Here is a 9,840-nt window from a genome sequence, read left to right as displayed (position 1 = left end):
CCTTTATCCTTAGTATATTCACTTATTTGTTCAATCCCTTGTATGTAATCAGTTTCTTATCCTTGCCCCTATACAGGTTCCCTGCTTACTCCCAATTAGACTCCAACCTCCAGCACCCTTCATCAGGTTGTCTCCCACATCCTCCTTCCCAAGTTCCCTCTTTACTCCATCCTTTCTAAGCTATCCTGTGCCAGGTCACCCTCTTATTCGGATGAAGAGTCCCCCTCAGATGCTGAAAAACCTATATTGTATGTCCTTCCCTGTGTGGGTACCTCCTAGCCCTGTTCAGTCCGAGATGCCATATTCTATTTCATCCTCATTTCTGGGATATACTCAGTTGGATTCAACACTGTAGGATGACTCTCATACTTATCCCCTCATCATTTCATCCAGGAACCAACTTCTCACTCTAAGTTATCATGACTTCCTCTTTTTCTCCCCATACTTTGTCATCATGATTTTGAACTGAAATGTTCAAGAAGAGAAAAAAGGAAAGAGCTCCATATAGCTTTGATAATGAACATATGAAACTCTACCAAACAGGGATTTTGATTGGAATTACATCCAATATATAAATGATATTGGGAGAAAATCGTTTATAATATTGAGTTTTCCCAAACTATAAATATTTAATAGCTTATCTCATTAGCTCTCAAAATTTAAAAATTCTCTTATAGATGTTGCATACTTTTAAAAATTATTTCCAGTTTTTTTATCCTATTTTAAAATGTATCTTTTTATAAACCTTGTTTCCTCTTTGGCATTATAAAAACTAAATTGAAACTTTGTGTTTTGATGTGAGAGTTTGGATCTGGAATATCCCCCCAAAGGTCTATGCATTAAAGGTTTGTTCCTCAGATCTGTACTGTTAAAAGGTGGTGAAGACCTTTAAGAGATGGGGCCTGGTGGGAAGATTTAGGTCAATGGGCAAGTACTGTATAAGAAAATTGTGGTGTATCCCCCCCAACACACACTCCCTCCCTCTCTCTCTTTTCCTGGCCACCAAATATACCAAATAGTAAGCAGATTTTTCCACCAGGAATTTCTAATCATGATATTCTTCCTCACCTCAGACCCAAAAGAAACCAGGTCACAACAAAAAATGGACTGAACTCTCCAAAACTGTGAGCCAAAACAAACCTTTCATATTTTTAAATTTCATTATCTTATATATTTTATTATAATAACAGAAATATAACTAACACAATGAACCTGAGTTTGGGTATATTGCTAAATTTGTATTAGTTATATTTTTCTTATTTTAATATTTAATCTGAAATTTGAGTTTCTGAAACACACACACACATCACCTATAAATAGTGAATTGTTTTCTTTCCAATTCCTGAAGTTTTTATTTCTTTTTCTTTCCTATTGCAACAATGATGTTGAATAAAAGTAGGTATATTAGGAACCCATTATTTGTTGAAACTGCAAAAGAAAATAATACTGTCCAATAAATAGGTAGATTGCCCATATACAGCTTCCCTGCTTACTCCCAGTTAGACTCCAACTTCCAACACCCTTCAACAGGTTGTCTCCTTTCCTATTTTAATATATGAGTATTCTACTAGTGAAGCTCTACATCATGTATAAGTAACTATAAGACTGGGATCCTGGATCCCAGCAGCCTGCAGCAGGGCCCCGGAGATCCAGGCCAACTGATTCGCGTGGCCTGCCCTGCGGCTACAGAAGGCGTGGCGCCTCAGTGAAGCCATTAATTAGCAAGCAGGGAGGTTAGGGAAGGCCATTAGGTGGAATCCCACCAGCCAAGCCCACACGGACCCTTGGGCCGAGCACGGGATCTCAGAAGGGGAAGGAAGCGGTACAGTCCCATCCCCCACAGCGGACACTCCACCGAGGCAGTCAGCGGCCACCATCCGGGAAAGCTGAAGAATACACCACCACTCTCCAACAGCTTGCAACATCAAAACAGCCAGCAGCAGGACCCCGGAGATCCAGGCCAACTGATTCGCGCGGCCTGCCCCGCAGCTACAGAAGGCGTGGCGCCTCAGAGAAGCCATTAATTAGCAAGCAGGGAGGTTAGGGACTGCCATTCGGTGGAATCCCGCCAGCCAAGCCCACCGCCCACGCCCGGAAGAGGCCCAGCGACCTGCCAGCATTGTAGTCACGACACCCCAATTGGAATAGGGACAGAGCAGAGCCGCCTTCCACTCCCGGAACAGGCCCAGAGAGCCGCCAGCGTGGTAGACACGTCACCCCAATTGGAGTAGGGGCACAGCCGCCGCCCGCACCTGCAAGGGAGACTTTTCAAGTATACAAGAGCAACATAAATAAATAGGGGGTAAATTTCAAAACACAACAGTTGCACCAAGCAGAAAGAAACGCGAGCAGTATGAAAAGACAAGGAAAGAAAGGACCACAAGCAATGCAGGTCAACTCAACTTTAGAAGAGGTAATAGCTGCAACAGATGGAATATCAGATAAAGAGTTCAGGATATATATGCTTCAGATGATCTGGAGTCTCAAGGAAGACATGAGACAGCAAAATCAGACAATGAAAGATCACATTGACAAACAAATCCAGGAAGTAAAAGATCAATTTCACAGGGAGATAGAGGTAATAAAAAACAAACAAATTGAAATTCTAGAAATGCAGGAAACAATAAACCAACTTAAAAACTCAATTGAGAATACTACCAGCAGAGTAGATCACTTAGAAGAGAGAACATCAGACAATGAAGACAAAGTATTTCAACTGGAAAAGAACATAGACAGCTCAGCAAGTCTGCTAAGAAACCATGAGCAGAACATCCAAGAATTATGGGACAATATCAAAAGACCAAATTTAAGAGTCATTGGGATACAGGAAGGCACAGAGCTCCATTCCAAAGGAATAAACAGTCTATTCAGTGAAATAATACGAGAAAACTTCCCAGAATTGAAGATTGAGACAGAATCCCAAATCCTAGAAGCCTACAGGACGCCGAATGTGCAAAATCATAAGAGATCCACACCTAGACACATTATAATGAAGATGTCCAACATACAGAATAAGGAGAGAATTTTAAAAGCTGCAAGAGAAAGTAAGCAGATTACATTTAGGGGTAAACCAATCAGGATAACAGCTGATCTCACAACACAGACTCTGAAAGCTAGAAGATCCTGGAATAACATATTTCAAACACTGAAAGACAATGGGCTCCAACCAAGAATCGTGTATCCGGCGAAATTAAGCTTCAGGTTAGAAGATGAAATTAAAACCTTCCACAATAAACAAAAGTTAAAAGAATTCGCAGCTAGAAAACCATCTCTTCAAAAAACCCTTGGCAAAACATTACAGGAAGAGGAAATGGAAAATAACATTGAAAACCAACAATGGGAGGTAGGACAGTAAAGGGGGGAAAGTAGTCAAAGAGGATAACAAATCAGGTTTAGTAACATCAATATACAAATATGGATAGAAGAACAAACCATATCTCAATAATAACCCTAAATGTTAATGGCTTAAACTCACCAATTAAGAGACACAGGCTAGTAGAATGGATCACAAAACAAGACCCAACAATATGCTGTCTACAGGAGACGCATTTGATAGGAAAAGATATACATAGACTGAAGGTGAAAGGTTGGGAAAAATCATATCACTCATATGGACCGCGGAAACAAGCAGGAGTGTCCATACTCATATCTAATAAAATAGATTTCAAGCCAAAGCTAATCAAAAGGGATATAGAAGGACACTTCATACTGCTCAAGGGAACCATACACCAACAAGACATAACAATCATAAATATATATGCCCCAAATAATGGTGCAGCTGTGTTCATCAAGCAAACTCTTCTCAAGTTCAAGAGTCTAATAGACCAACATACAATAATCATGGGAGACTTCAACACACCTCTCTCACCACTGGACAGATCTTCCAAACAAAAGTTAAATAAGGAAACTATAGAACTCAATAACACAATTAACAACCTAGACTTAATTGACATATATAGACTATACCACCCAACTTCAAGTAGCTACACTTTTTTCTCAGCAGCACATGGAACCTTCTCAAAAATAGACCATATACTATGTCACAGGGCAACTCTTAGACCATACAAAGGGGTAGAGATAATACCATGCATCTTATCTGATCATAATGGAATGAAACTGAAAATCAATGATAAAAGAAGAAAGGAAAAATCAAGCATCTCCTGGAGAATGAACAATAGGTTGCTGAGTGATCAATGGGTTTTAGAAGACATCAAGGAGGAAATTAAAAAATTCCTAGAGTTAAATGAAAACACAGACACAACATATCGGAATCTATGGGACACATTGAAAGCAGTTCTAAGAGGAAAATTCATTGCTTGGAGTTCATTCCTCAAAAAAAGAAAAAACCAAAAAATAAATGATCTCATACTTCATCTCAAAATCCTAGAAAAAGAAGAGCAAAACAACAGCAAAAGAAGTAGAAGGCAAAAAATAATTAAAATCAGAGCTGAAATTAATGAAATTGAAACAAAAGAAACAATTGAAAAAATTGACAAAACTAAAAGCTGATTCTTTGAAAAAATAAATAAAATTGACAGACCCTTAGCCATGCTAACGAAGAGAAGAAGAGAGAGAACCCAAATTACTAGCATACGGGATGAAAAAGGCAATATCACAACAGACACTTCAGAAATTCAGAAGATAATCAGAAATTACTTTGAATCCTTATACTCCAATAAAATAGAAGATAGTGAAGGCATAGATAAATTCCTTGAGTCCTATGATCTGCCCAGATTGAGCCAGGAGGATATAGACAACCTAAACAGACCAATAACAATAGAGGAAATAGAAGAAACCACCAAAAGACTACCAACTAAGAAAAGCCCAGGACCAGATGGGTATACAGCAGAGTTTTACAAAACCTTTAAAGAGGAACTAACACCAATACTTTTCAAGCTATTTCAGGAAATAGAAAAAGAGGGAGAACTTCCAAATTCATTCTACGAGGCCAACATCACCCTGATTCCGAAACCAGACAAAGACACATCAAAGAAGGAAAACTACAGACCAATATCTCTAATGAACCTTGACGCAAAAATCCTCAATAAAATTCTGGCGAATCGGATTCAAATACATATCAAAAAAATTATACATCATGATCAAGTAGGATTCATCCCTGGGATGCAAGGCTGGTTTAATATACGGAAATCAATAAATGTTATTCACCACATCAATAGACTTAAAAATAAGAACCATATGATCATCTCAATAGATGCAGAAAAAGCATTCAACAAAGTACAGCATCCCTTTATGTTCAAAACGCTAGAAAAATTAGGGATAACAGGATCATACCTCAACATTGTAAAAGCAATCTATGATAAGCCACAGGCCAGCATCATTCTGAATGGAGAAAAATTGAAGGCATTCCCACTAAGATCTGGTACAAGACAGGGATGCCCTCTCTCACCACTTCTGTTCAACATAGTCCTCGAAACACTGGCCAGAGCAATTAGACAGTCAAAAGAAATTAAAGGCATAAAAATAGGAAAAGAAGAACTTAAATTATCACTATTTGCAGATGATATGATTCTATACCTAGCAGACCCAAAAGGGTCTACAAAGAAGCTATTAGAGCTAATAAATGAATTCAGCAAAGTGGCAGGATATAAGATCAACACGCATAAATCAAAGGCATTCCTGTATATCAGAGACAAATCCTCTGAAACGGAAATGAGGACAACTACTCCATTCACAATATCCCCCAAAAAAATAAAATACTTGGGAATCAACTTAACAAAAGAGGTGAAAGATTTATACAATGAAAATTACAGAACCCTAAAGAAAGACATAGAAGAAGACCTTAGAAGATGGAAAAACATACCCTGCTCATGGATAGGCAGAACTAACATCATCAAAATGGCGATATTACCAAAAGTTCTCTATAAGTTCAATGCAATGCCAATCAAAATCCCAACAGCATTTCTTGTAGAAATAGATAAAAGAATCATGAAATTCATATGGAATAATAAAAGACCCAGAATAGCAAAAACAATACTAAGCAGGAAGTGTGAATCAGGCGGTATAGCGATACCAGACTTCAAACTATACTACAGAGCAATAGTAACAAAAACAGCATGGTACTGGTACCAAAACAGGCGGGTGGACCAATGGTACAGAATAGAGGACACAGTAACCAATCCACAAAACTACAACTATCTTATATTTGATAAAGGGGCTAAAAGCATGCAATGGAGGAAGGATAGCATCTTCAACAAATGGTGCTGGGAAAACTGGAAATCCATTTGCACCAAAATGAATCTGAATCCCTATCTCTCGCCGTGCACAAAAGTTAACTCAAAATGGATCAAGGAGCTTGATATTAAATCAGAGACACGGCATCTGATAGAAGAAAAAGTTGGTTATGATCTACACGCTGTGGGATCGGGCTCCAAATTCCTCAATAGGACACCCATAGCGCTAGAGTTAACAACTAGAATCAACAAATGGGACTTACTCAAACTAAAAAGTTTTTTCTCAGCAAAAGAAACAATAAGAGAGATAAACAGGGAGCCTACATCCTGGGAACAAATCTTTACTCCACACACTTCAGATAGAGCCCTAATAACCAGAATATACAAAGAACTCAAAAAATCAGACAATAAGATAACAAATAACCCAATCAATATATGGGCCAAGGACCTGAACAGACACTTCTCAGAGGAGGACATACAATCAATCAACAAGTACATGAAACAATGCTCACCATCGCTAGCAGTCAGAGAAATGCAAATCAAAACTACCCTAAGATACCATCTCACTCCAGTAAGACTGGCAGCCATTAGGAAGTCAAACAACAATAAGTGCTGGAGAGGATGCGGGGAAAAGGGCACTCTTGTTCATTGCTGGTGGGACTGCAAATTGGTGCAGCCAATTTGGAAAGCAGTATGGAGATTTCTCGGAAAGCTGGGAATGGAACCACCATTTGACCCAGCTATTCCCCTTCTCGGTCTATTCCCTAAAGCCCTAACAAGAGCATGCTACAGGGACACTGCTACATCGATGTTCATAGCAGCTCAATTCACGATAGCAAGACTGTGGAACCAGCCTAGATGCCCTTCAATAGATGAATGGATAAAAAAAATGTGGCATTTATACACTATGGAGTATTACTCTGCATTAAAAAATGACAAAATCATAGAATTTGGAGGGAAATGGATGGCATTAGAGCAGATTATGCTAAGTGAAGCTAGTCAATCTTTAAAAAACAAATACCAAATGACTCCTTTGATATAAGGGGTGTAAACAAGGACAGGGTAGGGACGAAGAGCTTGAGAAGAATATTTACAGTAAACAGGGATGAGAGGTGGGAGGGAAAGGGAGTGAGAAGGGAAATTGCATGGAAATGGAAGGCGATCCTCAGGGTTATACAAAATGTCATATAAGAGGAAAGGAGGGGTAAGTCAAGAGAATACAAATGGAAGAAATGATTTACAGTAGAAGGGGTAGAGAGAGAAAAGGGGAAGGGAGGGGAGGGGAGGGGAGGGGGGATAGTAGACAATAGGACAGACAGCAGAATACATCAGACACTAGAAAGGCAATATGTCAATCAATGGAAGGGTAACTGATGTGATACAGCAATTTGTATACGGGGTAAAAGCGGGAGTTCATAATCCACTTGAATCAAACCGTGTAATATGATGTATTAAGAACTATGTAATGTTATGAACGACCAATAAAAAAAAAAAAGAAATTTTGATGTTTCTTCTAATGATAACAGAGTGAGATTTGAATGAGAGACCTGAATTCAAGAACCTGCTGTGCATTTCCCTAAATGCTTGCTCTTAGTCTTATCATTGTTAAACTTCAATTTCCCCATTCTTAAAGAAGGGGAAATAATAGAATTTATCCTTTCAGATTGCTGAGAAGCTTAATTAAGAAAATGCGGGCCGAGCCGGCAGCGGGCCGCCTCAGGCAGCCCCGCCGGGCCGCCCGGTCCCAAGCAGCGGAGAGGATGGCGCTGAAGCGGATCCAGAAGGAACTGACCGACTTGCAGAGGGATCCTCCTGCCCAGTGTTCCGCAGGACCTGTGGGTGATGATTAATGACAGTCCTTACCAAGGAGGTGTTTTCTTCCTGACCATCCACTTTCCTACGGATTACCCTTTCAAGCCCCCAAAGGTCGCTTTCACAACAAAAATCTATCACCCCAATATCAACAGCAATGGCAGCATCTGCCTGGACATCCTGCGGTCACAGTGGTCTCCAGCACTAACTGTGTCCAAAGTTCTCTTGTCCATCTGCTCCCTGCTCTGCGACCCCAACCCTGATGACCCTCTGGTGCCAGAAATAGCCCACACCTACAAGGCCGACAGAGAGAAGTACAACAGACTAGCAAGAGAGTGGACACAGAAATATGCTATGTAAGTGCCTCGGAAGTTTCGTGGGAGACATTGTTCAAGAGAAGCTGGCCAGGCAAAGAGGTCTTCCTGTGAAGCTCTGAGCTGTCAGCTAAGCCACTGACAGAGTGCCACCCATTCTTCACACATGTGGGCCACCCACTTTCTTTGGCTGCAGCATGTTGGTGCCATTCTCAGCCATGGTGGCTTTGACAATGTCACATCTTTGATGCCTAATCAGCAACCATTGTAACTATGATCCACAACCTTTCTGGTTACACTGGAATGGGTCGGTCTGCCCCAACTCATCTGCTCGTCTCTGGGAGGCCAGTCCCTGCACGCCTCCCCTGCCTGGCCTCAAATGGTGCTGCTGCTCACTATGGCACCACATGGGGGCCTAGCCTGGCCCCTCACTACATGCCCTTTGCCTTTAGAACTCAGTGTTGTCCTGGGTGCCCAGGACAGAGTGGGCTTCCTTGCATCCTGTCTGCTGCAGAATCACATCCCAAGGAGTCTGAGTGCATCCTGGAGGCTCCCAGGAATGGGACAGCATCACCGGAAAGCGGATGTCTCATTCTGTGGCTTCTGCTGTCTTCCTCTGCAGTGCCACATGCTGCATATCTCTCCTCACACCAAGAAGCAGCTAGTGGAAAATGTCAGGATATAAAGCACATAACACCCTCAAAAAAAAAAAAAAAAAAAAAAAAAAAAAGAAAATGCATAAAATAACATCTGGAATATTAAAAAACTCTGTTTTAATTAATAACGTACACAATATTAATATTGTTAGTATAAGTGAGCTACAAAAAGTCTTGCAACAACTATGTGAAATTAACACTTCATTCTCTCAGTCAATATGAACTAAATATTGTGTTCACACCATTTCACAGTTTAAAGGGTGCTGTCTCAGGTAAACTCATAAACTGGCTACCTATTTTGGAATTCCAAATAAACAGATCTTGTTTCAAAAAAAAAAAAAAAGACTGGGATCCTAATTAGAATAAGATAATTTTCATGCTTGTATAAATATATCAAAATAGATTTATCTTTTATGTATAACACAAAAACAAAAAAAATTTAAAATTTGACTCAATAAGATTTATCATATCTATTAGAATGGTGTAGGAACTCGGATTTACTTTTCATATTTCCAAGCTATTAGAATTTAAAGTATTCTTTTTTTTCCTCTAAAGTTTGCAGTGGAAGCATCCCTCAGGCATCAGGAAGAACTGAGGAGTTCTTCCCATTCAGTATTTTTACAGCTTTTTAGTTCCAATTTCTTTATTCCATTCAAGGGCAGGACTAAGTGTGGGCTCCATCTAAAGATTTGGCTTCTACTTACTCCCATGAGCTGTTTTTTTTTTGCTCCTTAGTCACAAAGCCTGCTGACATTCCCTATGTAATAGCTGAGTCTGTGAAACTGACTCAGGGAAGATTCACAAATCCCCACCAATCCTCACAACTGTGTCAGCTAGAGAAACACCTTCAGCTAGTTCCTGAAATAA

General features: G+C 39.9%; 1 pseudogene; it reads left to right on the top strand.

Annotated features, from left to right (window-relative positions):
* The first annotated feature begins 7,890 nt into the window (after positions 1–7,890).
* On the top strand, positions 7,891–9,013 carry LOC144256861 (ubiquitin-conjugating enzyme E2 D4 pseudogene; annotated as a pseudogene).
* The last annotated feature ends 827 nt before the right edge of the window (positions 9,014–9,840 follow it).

Source organism: Urocitellus parryii, chromosome 9 (genome assembly GCF_045843805.1).
Source record: "Urocitellus parryii isolate mUroPar1 chromosome 9, mUroPar1.hap1, whole genome shotgun sequence".
In the NCBI taxonomy this organism is placed as follows: Eukaryota; Metazoa; Chordata; class Mammalia; order Rodentia; family Sciuridae; genus Urocitellus; species Urocitellus parryii.
Note: the sequence above shows the minus strand (reverse complement) of the source record. Positions and strands in the feature narration are given on the sequence as shown.